At 39.1% G+C, this 23,886-nt stretch overlaps 1 long non-coding RNA gene across 1 annotated transcript; it reads right to left on the bottom strand.

Annotated features, from left to right (window-relative positions):
- Positions 1-15,989: 15,989 nt before the first annotated feature.
- On the bottom strand, positions 15,990-22,619 carry LOC118566554. The gene is made up of 3 exons (XR_004933106.1): positions 22,531-22,619; positions 16,615-16,714; positions 15,990-16,391 (listed from the first exon to the last, which is right to left on the bottom strand). It is a non-coding gene; the product is annotated as an uncharacterized LOC118566554 (long non-coding RNA).
- Between the last annotated feature and the right edge of the window lie 1,267 nt (positions 22,620-23,886).

Raw genomic sequence — 23,886 nt, forward strand, 5'->3', positions numbered from 1 at the left:
AGTTTTATGGTATATTTCAAAACCATTCAAACAGGGGGTTATAAAACGTCTATAGGGTTGAGAAGATAAATTGTCTTTTGACAAACCAATAGTTGTTCACAAAATTGGCAACCAGCACATGAGGACAAACAGTGATGCCTGTTAAAATGTAGCCGCACTGAATGTAGCTGTCAGTGTCTTTTAAAGGGTTGTGGAAGGTCTTGATTGGTCCATGGCTTCTGGAAATGGTCCACACAGGAGCTCGGTATGTCTGAGGTTTTCAAGGTCCTTACAGCCAATCCCAGGTGCATGCTGGCACAGTCATTTCTGCATGATTAAAGTAGGGCCTAGTCTGCATTACTGTGTGAAACCAAACAACCTCTCCACAGACGCATGGCCCAACGCAGGAGAGCTACCTTCTCAGGACAAGACTCTGCTGTCCATCTACACCTTAAGGACAAAGGACACTCTTTTGAGGACCAAAATGTTCACATTTTGGACAAAGAAGACAGATGGTTTGAAAGGGGTGTAAAGGATGCCATCTACGTAAAGAGAGAAAAAACAACTTTAAACAGAGGAGGAGGCCTTAGGTTCCAACTCTCAAAACCCAAAATACAGCTATAAGATTAATTCCAGCCAATCATCACCTCAATTCTCCTCATACTGGTGATCAAAACATCGGTTCTGCAAGCCAGGCCAATAACGACCCTAACGACTCACCATTGCAGAGGAGTGTACCAGTTTCGGTTCAATCTGCTGGTTTAATGACTTTAACAACTTCCCATTACTTAGGGGGTGGACCTGTTTCTGTTGAATTTGAATGTTATCTAAGCCTTTACAAGGCCTTTGTTGGGTAGTAGTATAAAGCTTAATGCTCCACATTACTCCAGACTTTTTGAATTGAGAAAGGTCCCTGGATAGTGTTACAGGGGCGGATCCAGGATTTTTCAAAGGGGGGTGAGCACCTAAGGGTCACGGGTCAAGACAATGTGAGGCTAAAAGACCAAAAAAATACCATCTTCACTCTTTCACACTACCCTAATTATTCATCCAAGGGTTTTTAATTGATAATTTTAATGGATGAACATAAGTAGAATTAGCATGATTACATTATTGTAATTAAAAAAGGATCTCTCGGTTTTTAAAGCATGCACAAGGTTAAAAGGTAGTTTGGAGAAAAAAATGATCCTTATCAACAATTAATCAAACAAGGAGTTCCTTTATTTCCAGAAATGATATTTACACAGAACATGAAATAAAAAAAAAACAAGGACTTGGGTTCAAGTATGGTTCAAGTAAGACAAAGGAGTTTTGAATATATTTTAACAAGATAAACTGTTGAAAAAAAAAACAAAGTTAAACCAGACAAAGAATATTGTTCTCTACTACAAACTTTATGATGATGATAATGGGTTTACAAATGTCAACCTTCTGGGATGCTTCTGGGCAAATATGTCTATGATTTTGTTGATGTCTAAATGAATGTCCTTGTGCACATACAAAAGTAGCAAAGCCACAAACCTTTCCTGTCCCATTGTTGACCCCAGCAAAGTTTTCACTGCTTTAAGACCCGAGTTAGCATGTTCCACAGAAGCACTGGTAACAGGTATGACTGACAGAAGGTAAAGAATCATATAAATGTTTGGGTAACACTTCATATTTGTTATCTTTAGAATTTCAGGGAGAGAACTGGGTTTTTCCACTGATGATGACCACTTTGTGTGCCACAACTTCACTTCCTGCCTGAATGTTGATCCTGATGGCAGATCATCTTTATATGATGTAAAGATGTCTTTCTCACTCTCAGTGTTCATCAAATGCAGGTTGCTTGGCAACAGTTTTAAGCCTAGTATGGCAGCTGCGGACATAACACTGAAGCGCGAGTCAAGTTCTGAAATGAGACTGTCCAGAAATGGAACAAAGACTGTACATCTCCAGTACTGCATAGGGTTATTTGAAGGATTGCTGTTTCTCATTGTCTGTCGTCCACAACATCTAGGTATTGGGAGGTCACCATCAAAACCAGCCAGTTTTCCCATTTCTAACATTGATTCGTAAACCTCTTTGAATTCAGCTTCAGCCTCACATCTTATGTCCCTTAGAGTGTAAAGTTTGACCTCTTCATATGCAGTGAGGATATCCTGTGATGACCCTTGCAATAGAATACTTAATGATTTAGTGAATCCAAAGAAGTACCTGTTGCACTGTAAAGCGGCAATAAAGTTGTCCAAAGTTACTGCTTTGAGGAGGCCAGTTGCTTCAACTACTGCTTTGGCATCCCACACAGAATCTGCATTCTCTGATATAACATTAAGACAATGGAGAAGAGCTTCATAAAGGCTGTGGAAGTCTTCAAGGCTAGTGTGACGCTCAACTCAACGAGTCTCACACATGAGCTTTAACTTCTTCTTAGCTAACAGTTCTTGATCTGCTGCAAGCCTTTCCTGGTTAATCTCAGACACCGAAGATTCAAACTGTTGCTGCCTTTTTGGTGAATACTTGAAAAAAATACCAACTGAAGCAACAATTGAAAGCATACATTTGATATCCAGAACAGATGATGACTTGGATAATGCTGGGTTTAACTGGTGACTCACACAGTGGAAGTACTTAGCTCTTGGGGATTCTTTGCAAAAGTTTGCAGCACAACCATTTACTCTTCCTCCCATATTGCCAGTACCATCATAGCCTAGAGCACGACACAGTTTTGGAACTAGGCCAACTTACTTTAAAGAATTCAACAGGTTTTTACATATTGCTTCCCCTGTTATGGAATCACATCCAACAAAATCTATTAACCTTTCAAAAGGAATGCCATCTTTCACGTAGCGAATACACACACCTAGCTGTTCACAGTTTGAAACATCGGTGACCTCATCAGCTATTACAGCATAGTGTGGCCCCCATTCCTGATTCAGCACATCACGCACAATTGTGCTTTGAATATACTCTTTTATACGGTCAAGAAAATCGTTTTGAGATGTTTTAAAAATGTATTTTGCATTTTGACCGCATGAGTCCAAGTAATTTTTAAGTGGCTCATCGCCTGCTTCTTGTCTGAACTTGAGAAGTGCAAGAAAGTTGCATTTGTTTAGACTTTCTGATGTAGGATCGTCTCGGTGGCCTCTTAGGGCGAAGCCCTGACGCCCACACAGCTTTATACATTTTACAACTGATGAGAGGAACAGTCTATTTTCTGTAACACGTTTATCCATCTCAGAATTCAACATGTGGTTAATCCTTGTTTGTTGACCATTCATTACATCCACAAATGCATGAAACTTTGCATCAGACCTCTGGTGGTATTGCAGTTGCATGTGTGTTGTAATTTGTTCAGTGAACTTTCTCCAGTTAGCAAATGGCAGGTCTATCAAAATACTAGCCCTCCTACTCTGACTCTTAACAGGAAACAAAATGCATGGCAAACAGTACACGCCGTCTTCCTAGGCAGAGTATGATAAAAAGTCATACTTGTCCAGCCAGTCCCTCTGGCATGTTCTTTTGGTCACCCCACTGGCTCTTCGGTTGTCTTTAAATTCTCTGGCAGGGAAATTGAAAGACTTGGGTGGTTTTCTGGTCTGAAGAAGCCACTCGCTGATGAGTCGTCCATTTCACTAATCTGGTCCTTGGCCTTTGATATATCTGTAATAAGATTGATATTTACATTGTCAATTTTGTATGGGTACTGGTGGAGTTGTAAATGTAGAACAGATTACTAGATCAATGTGTGCTTCTGTGCTTTTTTGTTTCTCTTGTTGTGTCTCTGTTCTGTCTTCTGTAACCCCAGTCGGTCGAGGCAGATGACCGTTCATACTGAGCCCGGTTCTGCCGGAGGTTTTTTTTCCCGTTAATGGGTGGTTTTTCTTCCCACTGTCGCTTCATGCTTGCTCAGTATGAGGGATTGCAGCAAAGCCATGTACAATGCAGATGACTCTTCCTGTGGCTCTACGGTTCCCCAGGAGTGAATGCTGCTTGTCGGGACTTTGATGCAATCAACTGGTTTCCTTATATAGGACATTTTTGACCAATCTGTATAATCTGACCCAATCTGTATAATATGATTGAACTTGACTTTGTAAAGTGCCTTGAGATGACATGTTTCATGATTTGGCGCTATATAAATAAAATTGAATTGAATTGAATTAAATCTGCCTACATTAAGCTTTTGTATAGTCTTGCTTTATTATGAAATAATTATTATGAAATGTAAGATTTCAAGATTAAGCAAAAAAGTCATTTGTGTGAAACAAAAACAAAATTAGTTGTTTTGACATTGAAAAAAATACAACTATTACTAGCCTATGTCGTAAGTTGTTTGGGGCAAATCTTTACACCGAAACACGGTCCTTGTTGTTCATCTGGAAAAGAATATAATTTTTGTGATCAGGTGAACCTTGTAATCTCAGGAGGAGCCACAAAACAATTTAATTTTGTATTTTTTATCGTAAATTATTAAATTCACTGAACACATATCACCAGGTGCACAAAACTGAATTTACTTAAAAGTAAATTGTATTTTTATTGTAAAATATTAAATGCACTGAAAACAAATAACACCAGCTCGGTAGTTGTAATATCACAATGTTAACAAGACTCCCTTAGACTCCAAGCACGTGCTTAGAGCATTCATTGATTTGGATCCTTACCAATTGATAAAAGTTAGTAATGTTTTCATAAAGGATACCATTCTTATTTTTAACAGTATAACACATGTGGTACTAACAGGTTTAGACCCAAAAATACACACTACAAAATAACTATTGTATGCATGTCAATAGCAACTAATTTTGCTTATTTTTGTTAATTGTACACTCTTTTTATTACTTATCAAAAACTGCAATTTTCATAACTTTCCCGTTACTGGTAAAAGAATTCCTACAATTGCATTACTTTGCAACTTTAAACAACTTGTTTATCAACAATCAACAATGTTGATAATGTTTTCTCATTATCAACATTTTCTAGCAATCATCATACCTTTTTTCTGTGTGTCTCCAATATCTGAACGTTCATACAGGTCAACGCTGTGGTCATTTTCTGTAGTTGTGCCAGGTCCACTGAAGAATAGAAAACAAGATATAAACATTTCAATCTGTGTTATTTAGATTATAGACATAAGCCTACACTTTGGATTTATTGCTACAACACGACAAAACTTCTGAACTCGCTTGTTTGTGCTCTAAACTGCCGCACTACAGACAATGGCGGAAATATTCCTCCGCCTCATAACGTTACGGTGAAAACCGTGTTTTTTTCACTTTTTCCCTATTTATTGGAATATCCAACGGCCACGCACGTGGTCACTGTTGCTTAAACAATAGCTCTAACAAATTTCAATGGTGAAGTCCTCCCAAAATCCAAAATAATTGTTGATCGGAGCTGTGCAAAACGGTTCCTTGAATTAGGAACCGCTGTGCAAAGCACAACAGCACCACATTGGGAAACTTGTTAAAGGAAAAATCAGAATTCTAACTGCTGAAAGTACTTTAAATATAAACTATTACATACTGGTCAGTAAATGAACTCTGTGTTTCTTTTTCTTTGAAGTCGTGTGTTTGTGCTTTAAACTGCCGCACTACAGACAATGACAGAAATATTCCTCTGCCTGATAACGTAATGGCGAAAACTAATGTTTTGTTTTGTTTTTTTCACTTTTACCCAATGTATTGGAACATCCAACTGCCATGCACGTGGTCGCTGTTGCTTCAACAATAGCTCTCGCGTCACATCACAGGATGTGACGTCGACCAGTAGCTCGCAATATGACTGGTCTTTACACAGTGATCGAGATGACAATTTATGCTTTTATTTCCCTAATGATTAACGCTAAGTTCATGAAATCACCACGAACATTTTAGTTTAAGATATAGCTAATGATCCTTGTTGACCGGACTTCTTTTTTAATTTGTCGTCGGCTGCCGGGTTTCGGTCGGCTTTTTTTTCTGGCTACATATGTTCACTGTTTACGAATCAAAAAATCATATAAATTTGCTGTTATTTAGAAAATAAAGTGATAAAGTTGGTTTCTACTTACCCTTCTGTTTGATTGGACCAGAATTTTAAAAGAGATGGTTGTCTGGTTTTCTTGTTTGGCCTTAAATCGTCTCCTTTTTCCAGGTCTCCTCGTGCTCGCTTCGACGCCATTGTGGTATCACTGAATCTCGTGTCGTTGCAACGCCGCGTTATTACAGCGCCCAGGTCTCGCATGCGAGACCTGGGCATTGCAATTCAAATTCATGCCGATGTCCGGTGTCTCAACCGTCGTGTCGGCATCATAGCGCGTTCTAGATGACAGGTGATGGCTACTAATCTTAATTCTATAAAGGATGTTTAAGATTTCGGCCTCTTAAAAAAGTACTTTTGGTCTCCCAAAGGGGGGTGCGCGCGCACCGCCTGAATCCGCGCCTGGGTGTTCGTATGCTCGCTGGGAAACCCGTTTGATAGACTATTTGCATGTGGCTCAAAGGGAGGACAGAAAGTCGAAGCGAGACTTAGGGGACTTGCAACTTCAATAACTTAAATTACAGTTACTAGAAGCAAAGCAGAAAGTGAGCAAGAGAAAGCAGGAGATGGCACAAAGAAATGTCTCTGTGGGTGTATCATGTGGTGCTCAAACCCGACGGTTCCACCACAGTCTAAATTCATTCAAGGAGGGGGGCACCACCTCCGCTTTTTTATTCTTCATTTGATTCCAGATTTGTTGTTCCTGCGTATAGACCCGGATGGCAGTGTAGCGGTCAGCGCAGACATGGGGGAAGGAGCAGAGGACCGAATAGACGAGGTGGACATGTTAGAACTTTTCGAACATCTACAGACATCTGCTTTAACTGTGGTCACTCTGGACACTGGGCCAGGGACTGTTTTGCATCAGCAAGTCAGCCTGGCATCGAGTCACCAAGTCCTGGCATGAAGTCCCAATACGACCTCACATCCAGAAGGTCAGTACCCCAGCAAGGGGATAACGCTCCCAATGAACAATGTTTCCTCACCCTGGAAAAGTGGCCAGCGCCCATGAACAGCGCAGATCCAAAGCTGTCAAGGGAAGTGACTGTATGAATTTCTGCGCACATTGGAGCCACCTGTTTCATCAGACTCTGAGTTGTGAAAAGGGGACTTTGTCACTGAGGTGCTCGCAGAGACATTACAGCGATCTGCTCCTGCAACACTGGGGAAGAAATGTGGAGTGTCACACATGAAAGCCTTGAATATGACGTCTTAACTCCGATCTCATGTCTGCCTGAATCTGTTGCATGTCAGTCCGAGTCCATCTCAGGAGCCACGGACTGGTATCAAACATCTTTAAGGTAAAACACAGACAGTTATTTCTACCAATATACCACTGAACAAATTTAATGAGATGTGATATGGCCTGTATTCTCATATTTTTTCTTTCTACCCATCTTTAAGCACCTGGGCAAAGGAATCAGGGACATGGTTAAACATTCTTAAGGCAGCCGAATTGAGCGTATCCCAGTGCACAGGTTTGCAATTTTGAAAAATATACTAATATCTATTATATTTTTTGCTATGTAACTGATGTGCTCCTTTTAAACATGAGTTTTAATTCTATTATGTCCAGGACCATATTGCTCATGATTAAACAGCAGCATGTGTATTTTACCATATCTTCTATGAGCAGAAAATCCACTGGGGTGGGTATATTCTTACATGTTACACTCACTCATTTAGGTTTCTGTGAGTTGTCTCTCTGGTTTACTAGTGCATGTCATAAATTTACACAATGGGGGTTGCGAACGTCCTGGGAAGACATGTTTATTGCGCGGGCCTCTCTAGTAAGCACAGATGTGTCCTGTTTGGGACATTCTGTTTTTGAACAACATAGGTTAAACGGATCTGTTAGGTTATTTCTTAATAGCTCACAAGTATTGAGATTTTTCTATTGTACAAATAACTATTGCCTACTATGATAAACCAGCTTTTCGCCAAAAGTTGTTATGTTACCAGGTTTTGTATTCAGGTTAAACACAATATTTTATCAGTATGTCAATAACTTGGAATATCTAGCATTCTCACAAAATCGAATTGCTGTGTCCAACTAAGGCCATCAGTCTACAGTCAGCATTTCAATGGGTACACTGATCTTACACAACTTTTGAAGGACTTCTTGCAGATCTATGGTATGATGAAATTGCATTATATTTTGATTTGGATTCAGGATATAAGGCAGTGTTTTTCATACTTCAACACAGATAAGCACTTGCAGTTAAGTTTTTGTAACAAAATAATTTTTGTTCCATGGAGGGAAAATTAGGATAAGATACAAAAAAACTACACAAAATGGAAAAGGGGATACCGTTAATTGACCTGGATGAAGGGTTCTTTTGCAGGACCCAAGGGGAGGTATGTGACTGCGTTATAAATTAGATAGCGGTTGTTTTTAAAAAAACAAAAAAACAAAGAACTCTCAGGAATGTTGGTTCAGTCTACTCCCAAACACAAGCCTGGACCATAAATTAGATTTAATGAGTGAAGTGTTGGAAAAGCCCGTATCTGCTGGAGGAGGATTTTACGAGGGGGGGGGGGGTGGAAACAGGCCCACAGTTTAAGCAGTACAATAAAGTGAATGTTAAATACAATAGAACAAGTACATAAACTAAGAAAAACTGGATAAAACTGCATAAATCAGAGAAAAACAGAGGGTAACTTTATGCATATCTAATTTAGTTCTATAAAAGGCCCTGGTTAGGTTAGCTTAAAATCATTGGTGTGTCAGGTAGGTTAGTAGTAAGGGTTTCAAAGCCACATATATCTGTTGCAGTTAACTGGATCAGGATTTGTAACAACCAGATACAACGATAAGTGAACAAAATAGGGGTTTGGTACAAAACAGTGCACATCAAATGATGCAAAAGGACTTTTTGACATGAGGATGGCATCTATTGAAGGTAAACTAAGAGAAGAATTCATTGCAAGGGGACTACATTTTATGAAATGACCTGATGGGGGTTCGCTTTTTCTCTCAGATTAAAAATAGGAACTATTAAATAGTATGGAGTAAAGGGTACAGAATTTAATAGAGTGGTGACATACTATTAGATTTGGAGTGCTGAAAGGTTTTGTGTGGAGTGGTGTGATATATGGTAATATTTAATCTTTAATCCAAAGAATATTCTGACATTCTTACTGGATAAATGTACTTTGATTTCAAACCCGCATTAACTAATTTTTGATTTTACAGACAAGGGGATCCTCACCAGAGATTAACGTATTTGTGTGGTTGCTGCATTTTCTTACAGGACAGCGTAAGGACGGGGAAAGTGAAATTGCGATAAAGTGTCTCATTAACTATTACATTTATAAAATAGGTTTCCCATAGGCTGGAGATGGAACAATGGAAGGTGGTAAGGATTAATGGGAATAATTCTAAACACAATTGGCTAAAATTCTGTGCACAGTACAAATTGAAAAGGGGGTCAAAAGCTTCGATGGGTGTTTCTTGTGGGAGTGTTCAGTTAATTTCATTACAGGATATGATTCCATATGACTGAAAGGAGCTTTTCGGGACCGAAGTCAACCTCCGGAATTACAGGTAGCACACGACATTTGATATCTAAAAGATTGTCGTGTAAGTTTCAGGTTGTATTGGAGACATAAACTTAGGAGAGTCCAGGAATGGGAGGGGGAGTCCACCGACCCCCGACCTTAAAGGAGTGCGCGCTAAGGTCATCAACAGACAGATGTGGTTGGCCAGAGATCAGGGGCCCATCAGGATTCCAGAGCCATGTGTACCAACCGCCAGAGGGTTCAAGGAAGGATCACCAGAACAATTTGACGCGCCGATTGCCACTCGCTGATGAGGCTGCTGGATTTTTATTTTGTTTCTGTTTTTTATTTTTAATAAAATGATTCACATACAGCTCTGTGGAGATCATGGTTGGAACAATGACTCTATAAACCATCTTCTTTAAGGGCGAGGAGAAAACATCTCTGAGACGCAAGACATCATGACAACAATTGAATGCATTGTGTAAAAAAAAAGAAGAAAAAAAGAATTTTGTAATCACTGTATTTCTCTTATGAGTTACACATTCCTTAGATGTTAAATGCTAGTACTGTTAGAATCTTGGTTTTGCATTGCATGATAATCTGTTTTTTATTCTGTGGTTTGATCTGAGTGTAGTGCTTTCACAGGTTATATTAATTTCTAAAAGATATCTTGTTAATCTAGGTTAGGACTCTTAAAGTCATATTTAGATCATATAATAGTTTCTGGTAGTTGCAAAGTTATCTTAGCCTTGCACCTCTCTGATCTAGGTGCTTACTTTTCTTAATTCTAGTAGCTTATTAGCTTATACTTGGGTTATTTTACATTTAAGGGGTAAATTTAAACTTAATTTGATTTCATAAGTCGCCAACAGAGGGGACAGTGGGTTACAATGTTGCATCTTACCATTTATACTTTGTTTAAGGGTTTCAAGACATAGACTTAGTTTAGCCTAGTTATTAGTTTGATCTGTGAGATCAAAACAGAGGGAAATGTTAAGAAAATATCTTAGTTAAGCAGAGTGGTGTCTGTCTCTCCCTGCTGCAGCATAAGATAACATGCAGCTTCAGTTTTATTGCTGAGGGGGTGGGTCAGAAAGAGAGTTCCTTTGTTCGAAACAGATTTTCCCCTCCTCCTAAAAAAACATGGGATGGTCTCACCCTTAAAAAGATGTGTTCAGACTTTTGAAAGTTAGACTTTGCGACCGTGCGGTGAAGTCATCTTGACTGGTAAATGTATACTCTGTCTCCATATTTAATTTCCATGAATTAAATATGTATTTAAACTGTTCTACCTCTTGATTAATGTTTTCTCACTTGCGGCCAAATCCGGAACCGGGATAAGATGGGTTTTCAATAGACATGTAACAGCAGGCCGGTAAACCCAATCTTTAACAATAGGAAGCGAAACGTTTTCAAACTTTGGAAGACAAGTCCAGTTGTTTTTGTTTTTTACTTTTTTTGGAATCACCATGACCTGGATGACTGAGAATCTTCACCAGCAAAGCTTTCCATTCTTCCTGTTTACCATCCTCGGGGTTACTCTTTTCCAATAGCTCCAGCTTTTATCTTGTCAACATTTTTCCCTGAATTACTCTGCTCTCTACTACTTACTTCAGACCATGATTTCTTTTCATTGCCATTTTAATTTGACTTATCTCCATATCTGCAGGCCATTCATTATAATCATTGTTGCCAGAACTATGACCCATTGGTACACTCACAATACAGCTGGTTGCAATCCGTTTCTTTTTCAATTCAATTCAATTCAATTTTATTTATATAGCGCCAATTCATGAAACATGTCATCTCAAGGCACTTTACAAAGTCAAGTTCAATCATATTATACAGATTGGGTCAGATTATACAGATTGGTCAAAAAAGTTGATTGCATCAAAGTTCCGACAAGCAGCATTCACTCCTGAAGAAGCGTAGAGCCACAGGGAGAGCCGTCTGCATTGTCCATGGCTTTGCAGCAATCCCTCATACTGAGCAAGCATGAAGCAACAGTGGGAAGAAAAACCTCCAGCAGAACCGAGCTCAGTATGAACGGTCATCTGCCTCGACCGACTGGGGGTTACAGAAGACAGAGCAGAGACACAACAAGAGAGACAAACAAGCACAGAAGCAAACATTGAACCAGTAATCTGTTCTACATTAGATGGTAATAGCGGGTGAGCTGCCTTCTCTGGTCGATGTCTCAGATAACAGAACGCCAGACCAGATTTACCTACTATAAAGAAAAAAAAGAGAGAACAAAAAGTTATAAGCAGAAATAACAACAAGCAATGCATAATTGAAGAACAGTAGAACTCTATAGAGTGAAAAAAATAGATCCTGATGTCCTCCAGTAGTCTAAGCCCATAGAAGCACAAGCCCATAGGTAGGTCAGGGCAACATAAGCCACTCTAGTTTTAAGATTTGTCAAAAAGTTAAATTTTAAGATTAGTTTTGAAAGTAGACAGGGTGTCTGCCTCACGAACCAAAACTGGGAGTTGGTTCCACAGAAGAGGAGCCTGATAGCTAAAGGATCTGCCTCCCATTCTACTTTTAGAGACTCTAGGAACCAACAGCAGACCTGCAGTCTCAGAGCGAAGTGCTCTATTAGGAACATATCAGGTAATCAGAGCTCTGATATATGATGGAGCTTGATTATTAAGGGTCTTAGAAGAATTTTAAATTATATTCTTAATTTAACAGGAAGCCAATAAAGGGAAGCTAAAATTGGAGAAATATGATCCCACTTGTTGATTTTCATCAGAACTCTTGCTGCAGCATTTGCTGAAGACTTTGAACTGGATTTTGTGGACTTCCTGATAGTAAAGAATTACAATAGTCCAGCCTTGAAGTAACAAATGCATGGAGTAGTTTTTCAGCATCGCTCCTGGACAGAATGTTTCTAATTTTGGCGATATTCCGGAGGTGAAAAAAGGAAACTCTGGAAACCTGTTTAATATGGGATTTAAATGACATGTCTTGGTCAAAAATAACATCAAGATTTTTTACTTTATTACCAGAGGCCAAGTTAATACCACCCATATTAAGTGATTGATTAAGAAGTTTTTTTTTTTGAGGACTCTGGCCCAAAGATTACAACTTCTGTTTTGTCAGAATTTAAATGCAGAACATTTAAAGTCATCCAGCTTTTGGTGTCATCAAGACATGCCTGTAGTTGAAGTAATTGATTGAATTCATCAGGATTTATGGACAAATACAACTGAGTGTCATCAGGTCCAAGGACTGAACCCTGTGGTGCTCCACAAGTGACCCTAGAGTTTGAAGAAGATTTATTATTAACATGAACAAATTGGAATCTGTCTGACAGATAGGATTTAAACCAGCCTAATGCTTTCCCCTTAATCACTACAGTATGCTTTCGCAGCCCGGGGAGGTGGGTTGTTATTGTCAGATTACAACTAAACCCCCTCCTCCATCCTTTTCTGTTTTGGGTAAAAGCTCAGACTAGCTAGGGTTCTAAAGACCTCTGAATCTAACGAGTATCACCCTGTTTAGAATTCCTGTGAGACCTTATTAGCTAGATAAGTAGGACGCGACCGATCTACTAACCACCTCCGTCCTCAGTGGACATGGGAGGCAACCTAGTAGCCTGAGGCCACCTATTTCCCGACCACCGTGCTAGTTAACGGTGGCTCCTACTTTAATGTAACGGCACTTGTTACTGGATCGGTAGATTTTCTAGAAACTCAAAAGTCCCTAAGGGTGTTGTTTTAAAGTATGGGCTACAGGCAGCCTTTCAAGACCTCCTAAATAATTTTAGAACCATGCGCCGTGTCTGTTTTACAATCTGTTTTACAATCAGAAAAATGTTGACTCAATAATTGAATGTCCACAATTTCTAATAAAATGTTATATGCTTCTTTAATTAGTATGCTTTAGCAGGGAATTAGCAACAACATTAAGCAATTTAACAAATTACAAATTAAATTTAATCTACTTCCTATCTCTTATCTAAGGCTGCTTACTAATGTTTTCAGGAGAGGCTTTTAAATTTAGAGGAGCAGACTGACCCGAACCACAGATGGAATCCCAAAGTGTCTTTGATTGCTGGATAAAGGAGTTGTTCAGCCAAAAACTTCCCTTCTCTTGATGGCAACCCCGATGTATCATTAATGTCCCATTCACAAAGACTCGTGCCTCAAGCCCTTTGCTTTGATGTCCGTGTCTGAGGTCCGTCTCTTCTGCTCGACAAGTTGGTTCAGCTTCAGAACATTTTAGGTCCTTCTCATCAACCAGGTCAAAATGCTACGTATCATTACAGATATATTACACCTATCTCCAACAAAAGGCCCAAGCTGTTGCTGGAAACTGTCATGTCTGATAAGGGTGCTGCCAGGGCACGGTCTGTATCACAGAGAAGTTAGCTGGAGGTCCTGAGCACAGACATGTTCCTGTATATATAGAGGAGGAGGATCTGGAGCTCTGCCGCCTTTGGAAGATGCTGGTTTAGTCACAGAGCTAGGGTTTTCAGAATGGCTATGCAGAGAGGAGGTTAACTATAGGCCAGTTTTAAAAAACCTTTTCATGTTATGTGTGAAATCCAGGAAGGGTTTATCTGGGCTTTGTGGAGAAAATGGAGAGGTTGGTGCGGTCTGGACCAGTGTCTGTGGGGATGGAGGTTTTGGGTTCTTTGTGGGCGTTAAAAGGGTGTCCTCTTTTTGTGCTGTTAAGATCTGGGGTGAATCTTTCTGTAATTCTGATGTCGTCTCTTTCTGGCTATCTTTATATTGACTTGTTCGGGCTTGTACTGGGGCTTATCATTTGTTTTGGCACTGGCTAAGCTTTGTTTTGGGACAAAGCTGATGGTGGATGATTCACAGAATAGCGTTTTGCACCTGACCTGTTTAAAGAGAAGCCATCTCTGTTGAACAGATGTCTCCTCTCCCAAACAATGTTAAATTTGTTAACATCTTTTGGGATTTGCCATTTGTTTAGCATCAGAACTCTTGAAAAAATTCTCATCTCAACTAGTAATGGGCATACGAAACACCTTGACATTAAGGCTGTCAACTAAATTTAGCAGATGAATGTAATCCTCTTTTAATACTTCTGATTTTCTTGTCCATACAGCATCACCCATGGCTTCAGCTTGTACTATGAGCTTTTCCAGGGTCGGCGTTCTTTCATGATCCTTGGATGTGTATCTGATTAATTAAAAACCAGGCCACAGTTCAAAGAGTTATAGATCAACACTTCTGTGTGCTTCTTGTTACATACAAGTGTTTAATCCCACTTACAGATCCATTGCATAATATTAGGGTTCTTGGCCCTGTAGCTTGTTTTTCTCTGGTAGCTTAGAGCGAAGAGTGTTGACATACCTTTGATTGTTGTCATGATCTTCCTGGGTGTCATGTTGAAGTGGAGCAAATCTGTTTTATAGTGGAATTCCAGCATGTTTATTCTTATCGTTTGTTGTGAGAACAGCCCGTTGTTGTTTCACTTTTCTTGGGACACTTCTCTGTAAAATCGGACGGTTTTTCTTGTCCTGGTGTGAGGCTTCTTGATCTTTTGGCCTTGCACTCATAGTGGTCCAAGGGTGGATTTATTCTCATTTTCCTCAGGAAACTGTTTGTTCGCTGAGTTTCTGGGCTGGTGGTCACAGTTAGGAATCAAGGGTTGTTTAATTTCCATACATGGCATATACCTAAAAAAAATCACTTTGAGTCAGTGGATTTTCTGCTACATAACAGCTATTTTCTGTAGAAGTGTGTCAACATCCTCTGTTGGGAATGCAGGCATCTTTTGCTGATTAACTGAAATCAGGTGGTTCTTCTCCATATCAGCTTCATGTTGAATTCTTTCTTTAACAGTGTTTTTACTGAGTAGTCTAACTCCTTTAGGGTTTAAAGAGGCATCCTCTGTGGATTAGCTGAAAAGTAAAATAGTCCACATGGGAAAAAAAACACTAAATCCAATTTTCTTTATGGCTGCACAGTAAAACTGTTGCCTTGCAGTAGGAAGGTCCTGGGTTCAAATCCGGTCCTGGGACTTCTGCATGGAATTTTCCTTGTGCATGCGTGGGTTCTCTCCGTGATAGACTGGCAACTGGTGTACCCCACATCTCGCCAATTGACAGCTGGATTTAGTCACCAGCACCCCTCGTTACCCTAATAGCATGTTAGAAGATGGATGGATGGACTTTTCTGTAGATTTGGCTAAGAGAAAAAAATTTAAAGGCAGCAAAAATCCAAGCAAGCTGGAGCAGAGGAGAAAACGTCCAAGTGGGCGGAGATGTAGAGGAGATGCATTTGGGAGTTTGGTGAGGGCTCCTTCACGTCACCAAAAACCTTGTCGTCCCTCATTTTTCCGCACCAGTCATATAACTACCTTAACTACCTTGGTGGGGGAAGCTCGTCAGTATTATTTTTTGTTGTATCCAAGAATGTACCTAAGGCCAGTGACTTAAAGGCAAGGGTATTACACACACACACACACACACCAAACACTGTGCGTGCATTAAGAAGCAATAACATTTTAGCAAAAAATCTATTCTTTAAGGTCAATGTTAAAAAATATTAAACAGTAAGCTCATTTGGACAGATGCACGTTTTTTCTGGTACAGTTATAAATGTACAAATAAAAAGTTACAATAAATGGTGTAAAGGTTTTGCAAAGGTACAAAACAAATTTCTCGGTTTGCTGAATTGAAAGCATAGAAATTTCAAATTTAAAGAAATACAAATAAAAAATTATATTCTGGTAGGTAATAAGTTTCATACTGGCATTTACAGAACTATAGAAATGTCATTGTGCACAAAGCATTCAAACACAAAGCTGTTCAAAAATAGCTGAAAATGCCACTGACATTTTACTTGCAGAAAGCATAAGGATTAAAGTTGGATTGCCTCAGCGGCAAGTCACTTTTTTCCAAAGACATATAGCCACCAGCGCTGAAAGATAAACAGGTACAAATATTGGCGGTGATTCAATTAGTAGAATAAATAGACATACCATAATTATTATTTCTATCATCTTGATAAGTAGAAACATATATAACATTACATGAAATGTATTACTTTTGAAATAATGCAGAAAAAAGTTAAGGGTTATTTAGTATTTTGTGCAATTAGCTAGTGCTTCAAAACCTTAGCCAGAGTCAATTAGATTACTTACCAGCAATAACGCAGGGTATTAGCAACAGCCGCAGAATCAGAAGGAATTTATGTAATGTCGACAAAATTCGCAGATTAATTGTTGCTTCTCCATAGCTGATCTTGAAAAGAACAACAGAAATGTAAAAAGACTTCAAGTTTGAGCTGTAATCAAAGACATTTACAGGTGAATTTTGGTTGAGTTAATTTAGTTTTCGTGATAGTGATGGGCATTTTGGCTCTTTTTAGAGAGCTGGATCGTTTGGATCCGCTCACTAAAACGAATTGGCTCCTTCAGCTCCCGAATGGCTCCTCAGATTTGAGTGCAGTATTTGCAAAATAAATAAAACTTTCTAAAAAATTGTATCAAAAGCAACAGCTTCTGAAATACAGGAGAACATTGCGACAAACTAAATAAAATACAATTGAAAGTAAAGACCCATCTAAAATAAACAAGAGGGTTCAATCACACATTCTGGGTGTTGTTTATACATTTGATAATATTTACAGAGAAACATACAACTAAATAACACTCAAAATATTAATAAAACAAAACAAGAAGCGGCAACCAGTCTACATAAATTCATTCATCTGTTGGATCTATTTAAGCACCTTTAGTTACTTTAACACAAGTTTTTCATGTCAACAGAGTAGGACATGAAACATTCATGTTAAAGTAATAGATCCAACAGATGCATGAATTATTTTTTGAGTGGGTTGTTGGTATACGCTGCATGGTAGGAAATTTTAAATTTACAGTCTACACTCTGCCTTTGAACCGTTTGTGTAGTTAAAGTGTATCCAAATTTCCTCCAATTTCTTTCACTTATGATTACAATGTGTAGCCTCTGTGTGTGCACACCTTCCTCTCTCTTTTTCTCTACTCAGGGTTTCAGAAACTCATCTGTAGTCTTGCCTTTTCCCTCTCGTGTTTGCTGCTTCTGCTCTGTGCTAACCGAGAGCTTGTGTCTGTGCTGTACAGTGTTGTCAGATTTTTGAGAGACAAATAAGCAACCAGCGCTATAAAAACAAGCCCAAAATAAGTGGGCTCAGACGTAGTATGCATAGACACTTCACTCCACGATGTTTACACTAAGTGTAAATAGATATGTTTTCTCATGCCAAAAATACTTTTTCACACATGGTATTATCTATTAATAACTGTAAATTGTTTATTGTTCTTCTTTCGCTCTCTCTCACACACACACATCTAATCCTAGTATAATCATATAACACTATAACTCCAGGGCACTTAATTTGGCAATGCAATTCAGCCTTTGTTTGTCAAATACAGAGATAAATTGATAAGCATTAAAGTATGGTTTATGGGTTAGGCTGCTGCAATATTATCAGCACGTAAAAATTCATCTTCAGAACCTCAGCTCAAAATGGTGATCTGCACGCCGTAATCTACATTCAGCAGTTATTGCAACCGTAAACTGCATAAAATATGGGCAAAATTGCACCCTCTGCCTTCAAGCTGAGGCACAGTCTGGTTCAGCTGTGTTGAACCGGGCTGATTCTCTCTTCCCCCTTTTTACCAATTGATGACAAGATTCAAAGTGGATCCTGGTGCAAGAAAATTTAATGGAGCTTTTTTCAAGGAGACAAAGGATTCCTCATTTTGTTTAGTCAACTTCACCCTTTGTGCTTCCTGAACTGAAGTAAGCAAAAAGCCTTGAGACTCAGCGGACCCACTGTTGGTGTCTCCTAATCCAGCATCTGAAATCATTCCCAGTGAGCAGAATACATCAAAATGTAAATTGATTTTGTTTAGTTATTTTTCTTCCTAGCTTGGGAGGGATAGAATAGGTTTTAAAAGTGTGCTTGAGGTGTTGAACAATTGCCTGAGACCATGGTCTGAGTTCCATGCAAAACTTGTCACTGTGATTTGTTTTAGTGTCTTTAGTTTTTGTGTAACTACAGCAACCGGCCGACCAAAAGTCTGCTAGTAATCAGATTTTACATATTTTAAATGTATTTGAAAAAGCCCATTAACTGAGTCCTGGGCCTATAGAGCTGACCGTTCCTTTTTTCTGCCTCTTATCCTCTGCTGTTTACCGTATGGTATCTTGCATAACATATTGTTCAGGGAAGCTATCTGTAACAGCTAGTAGCTGCATTCTTATAAATGCAGCCTGTTTTTTCCCCCCTCTTTGCCGGTACTGCCCCAGCATTAATCATATACATTATGACATGAATATTCCACTTCTGCTTATAGACTCAAAGTTGATCCAGAGAATTGTTTATTTCATATAAATTGCTAGTGCTTGTTGACAATTATTCAATGCTGGAATCAAAGTGAAGATTTATGATTACCCGTTTAAATTGTCTAGAAAGCGCTGGTCTAAATTTGTAATATTTTTTCAGTTGCTCACTTATTCTGAATTAATTGTTTTGCATTTTACCTTTTGAATATGATTTAGTAACTGTGTGTTTCTAGTTAGTTAAGGAGTTTGTGACTGAAATCGTTTTGATAACATCAGGGTGATTTGGTTTAATAAACTCTCCGGAATGAAGGATTACTATTGTGCTTATAGTATATAAGAGAGACTTACTGTCCAAAAGTAGCGCCAAAGTTGACAGTTGAGACATTGTGTGGTGATTTAGTTAAAAAGTTGTATCTTCAAATTGAAGTTATAATTCACAATTATTTAAAAAAAGCACTATACCTAAATTAATCTAACACAGTGTATTGAGTTTTACCAAAAGGGGTAATTTAATAATAAAACTTGATTAAATGATTGCGCGATCAAACGACACCTGGATTTTTGTAGTAGGAATAAGCAGTGAAATTGGGACTTTGCTAAGCAATAGCTTAGCAAATGCTCTCTTTTTTGGTCTGGCTTCCAAATGATTGATTATGATTAGAAACATAATTGCATAACACCACGTTTGTCTTTGTGTGTACTATGCCTTAGTTATCAGGTATAAATGGTCAATACAAAGCCCCTCATGAATCTTAATGAATAGCTTAAAAATCTTAAAAATAGCTACACAGCTGTTCATCTTACGTGCAGCGATTCTTAACCAGATCTCTTCAAGTTTGTTAGCGAGGGATCTTATATTGGCTAGAAGGAGGCTCAGTAGCGTTGATCTGTGTGGGTTAGCTTTTAGCCGAGTGCATAGGCCTGCACGGCCGGCCCTTTCTCTTGCATTTATGCTGGGAGCTGGCTCTCCGAGACGGAAAGAGTGGGGGGTTCTGTTGTTCGGTGCAGAACGGGATGAAAAAAGTCCAGTTATGGCAGTCGGTACTCCTGGGTTAAACTGCAATTCCGACAGTTTGTCAATTTTTTTTGTCTTCCAAGACAGTTAAAAATTACACTCCAGTGATATATTTGGGCCAATTCGAACAATTAATAGCAACGCATTGAAACATGTTGAAGGGCTGCACAGTGGCGCAGTGGGTAGCGCTGTTGCCTTGCAGCAAGAAGGTCCTGGGTTCGAGTACACCCCTGGGTCTTTCTGCATGGAGTTTGCATGTTCTCCCTGTGCATGCGTGGGTTCTCTCCGGGTACTCCGGCTTCCTCCCACAGACCAAAAACATGACTGTTAGGTTAATTGGCTTCTCCAAATTGTCCTTAGGTGTGAGTGTGTGCGTGAATGGTTGTTTGTCCTGTCTGTCTCTGTGTTGCCCTGTGACAGACTGGCGACCTGTCCAGGGTGTACCCCGCCTCTCACCCAGTGAATGCTGGAGATAGGCACCAGCACCCCCCGCGACCCCATGAGGGATAAAGCGGTTCGGAAAATGGATGGATGAAACATGTTGAACCTGTGCATATCCACTCGCTCTTGAATGACTTGTAGTGCCATTGAGCCGTGATGAGAAAAATTATATCAAAACTTTGCTCCACAGGATCACTTCACATTCTTCCTGCAAGCTGAGAGCTGAGAGACCGCTGCAGGGTGGTCTGCAGCAGGTCTGCTGCTGCTAAGAGCTAGCCCACTGCTAAGAACCAACGTCTTCCGCTTTTCACTGCCCTCTTCCTTGGATGGCCAAAGTGGACTGATCTCACACGAGGCCCCGCCAGGTCTGGCAGGATTGATGCAGAAAGAGTTGAAGGGTTTGTCTGGAAAGCTGGTGTGATGCAGTTACATTGGGTTTTAAATATTAAGAGCTAACGGACGTAGCTCATGCTAGCTTTCTGGTACCATGTCATTGCTGATGTGATTCGAGTGTTTTTTATGGTTACAACAAACATTATCTCCACAAGGGTTTCATATATTGATGGGATATGTTGAGGAAAATAAATATCTTAGTTGTTATATTAATCAGGTATTCATATGGAAGAACTGAGGAATGCATGGTTTTTGACTGTCTCCCCCTTTGAGGGTAAGATAAACATGCAGCTTGGGTTCATGACTGGGATAGGTAATTTGGCTTGTCCCCTAACTGAGAAGAACAGCCTCTTTGTTCGAACAGATAGCCCCAAATTTGACACCACCCCCTCCTGAAGAGACTAGAGGGGCAGTCAGTTTATTAAAAGGATGTCTTTGCGAAACTTAGATCAGACAAAAGCTGCAATGCCTGGCAGAAGCACGTAGGTAACAATGGTAATGTAAGTTTTGTCTCCATTGGGAATTCCTAATGAATTAAATATGCATATTTGAATGTTTGCCTCTGATCAAATGTTTTTCCTTTACTGCCAAATCTTATACCGGGGTAAGATGGGCCTTCAGAGATATGCAGGAGCAGGCCGGTACAAATATCTACAGATATTAATGTTTATGTTATCCGGCTCTCTCATTATGGCTAAAAATAAAGCTGAAGTGTTTAAAGTTAGGGCCAAAAGTCCGCTGGCCAAAATGCCATTAGCCCCGGAAACTTCCGATTTCCTTTTTTTTTTTTTCAAATGCGGTCATTTCAAGCAAAAGGCTTGTTCGTTTAGCTCCGCCATCGTTCGATAGTGCTATGAGCGTTATTAAAAAATTAATATGGAATGTAAATGTCGATTTAAAGACATTTTGTTTGACTTATGATTAGCCGATTTAATTGACTGATTGCTAAAGCGATCCCTACCTCCCGGCAGTATAATCGCATTGATAAAATCGTGCGTCCCTAAAGTAGTGATTTTACTGAGCAAATCATTCTTTAAAATGTTTCTTTCCTCAAATAATATTTTGTTTAACTGAGGATTTGCATTGTGAATGGGTTGAAAACATGCCAAATGTTGTTCTGACTTAGTCAAGCTAATTAAGATCATTCCATGTTCTTTAAATCAGATCTGCAGTGAACCTGGATCCACTGAATTATTCTGATGATACAACTTGATGTTGTCTTTTGTCTTTTTGCATGTCCTTATCTTAGATTCTTTTAATCCTCATTTTGTTTAGTAGTTGTAGTAAAGTTTCACTATTCGATTTGGTGATCAAAATATAGTGGTAATTCAGATAATCAGAATCAGAAATACTTTTAATAATCCCAGAGGGAAACTGCATTATATAATGATATTCTCTGGATGTTCATTTATTTTTGTTATTAAATTCTTGAACCTGGAGAGAAGTGTCACTTTTTTATTTTATGTGTGTGCAGTTTGCTGTTAAAAGATCGCCAGTGGTCATTATTCATCCCTTTCAAGATTGTCCTGGTATCAGTTTAAGAGCTGATATCCACTGGACAATACCTAACAGATAGATTCATTATTAAACATTAAATAACTTTTAAACAGTGTATAATTGCATGACTGGTTGTATGTTATTATCTATGGTGGCTCACCTTAGAAATGCTAAACACCGTGGAGGTTTTTTTTTCAATGTGTTATATTTAAAATCTAGTTAATACAATTGTCCTTAATTGCATATTTTATAATAAGTGTATTTAGTGCATCTAATTTTAAGTGATGTTAGCTTATTCAACAATTTTCAGTTCACTTTTAAGTAAACCCATACAATTTACTTATATATAAATATTTCCAAATCTGCATGAATTTAGATTTACCTTTATTTGGGCGATGTCAGCATTTTGTAAGCTTTGGACCTCACAACTGAAAATTTCTATATCCTTTCTGCTTTCTTTAGATTTCATGATGCAGGGATGTGCTTTCCATTCTGAATGCCCCAAACTAACAACTCCTCTGGTGTCATCTTCAATTTTATCTGCCTTTTTCTGAAAGAAAACAGACAAGGTGTTTACTTTCGTAACCTCGTCAGGCGTTTTTTTGTATTGGATTAATTAAATGGACAACCTTACCTGAATAGAGATCTGCATCTTCTGTTCTGCACTCACAGCTGTGAAGCTGGTAAATTCTGGATCTGGATAGTAGGTTATCTTTGTAGAGCAGGCCAACGTTTGATTGGCTATTTTCAGAAACACGGTGCTGCTGGAAATCCTGTCATTTTTGACGCCGGTGTTTCATAGATTAGAGCCTGAAAAGAATTTCTGAATTGAATGTCAACGAATTCTTTAAAACACCAACTCATTCAATTGGTTGTTTAACAGATATAACCAACCAACAACTTGTTGCATTAAGGCATCATGGTGTGAAGAAGTCAAACTGTTGACTTTAAACTGAGCATCAGAAGGGGAAGAAAAAGGATTTAGGTCATTTGGAATGTTAAGTGGTTATAATGATGTGAGGGTTTTAACAGGACTAAATTGCAGATGATGGAAACAAGAATTTAATTTAAACTCAAAAAAGGTATAAACAAGATCATGGGGCATGGGAAAGACACAGTAGCATGGAGTATAATTTAATACAGGGATATACTCTAACAGAAATAATACATAGAATGAGCTGAGAACGAAGTTCACAAGCTAATCGAAACAGTATACACTTGAATGGAAGCAGCTAGAAACTAATAACAGGGGGGAAAGATGAAAAAAAAAACACAAACACCTAAGGAGAATATGCAGAAGTATTCATGGGCCCAGACCACTTTTGTTCCATCTTAGGGTTGCAAAACTAATCATAATTTTTGATACCTGTGTTTATATAATGCTTCCATATGATAGCCCTTCCAAACTGGAAGCTTAGCCACTGTTCTCAACTCATGAAGTTAACAACTTTCATGACTTGTCTACGTGAACCCGGACAGAGCATGCACACACAGAGCTTGTTCTGTTGCAGTTTATTGAAAGTAATGAGTAGGATGATAATGACCCGAGTTAGTAACTGGACTGGAGATGATGGGTGCAGGAGCAGGCTGACTGGAAGAAAATCTGGAGGAGAGAGTCTTGGAGATGCGGGCTGCTGTCAGATCAGGTGCAGAGCAAGACAGTTCTTGGGGTGTGTAGGACTGCTGGAGCACAGGGTAGCAGGCAATCCAGTGACAGAGCACAGAGCAAACTGGAGCA

Source organism: Fundulus heteroclitus, chromosome 17, assembly GCF_011125445.2.
Source record: "Fundulus heteroclitus isolate FHET01 chromosome 17, MU-UCD_Fhet_4.1, whole genome shotgun sequence".
Taxonomy (NCBI): Eukaryota; Metazoa; Chordata; class Actinopteri; order Cyprinodontiformes; family Fundulidae; genus Fundulus; species Fundulus heteroclitus.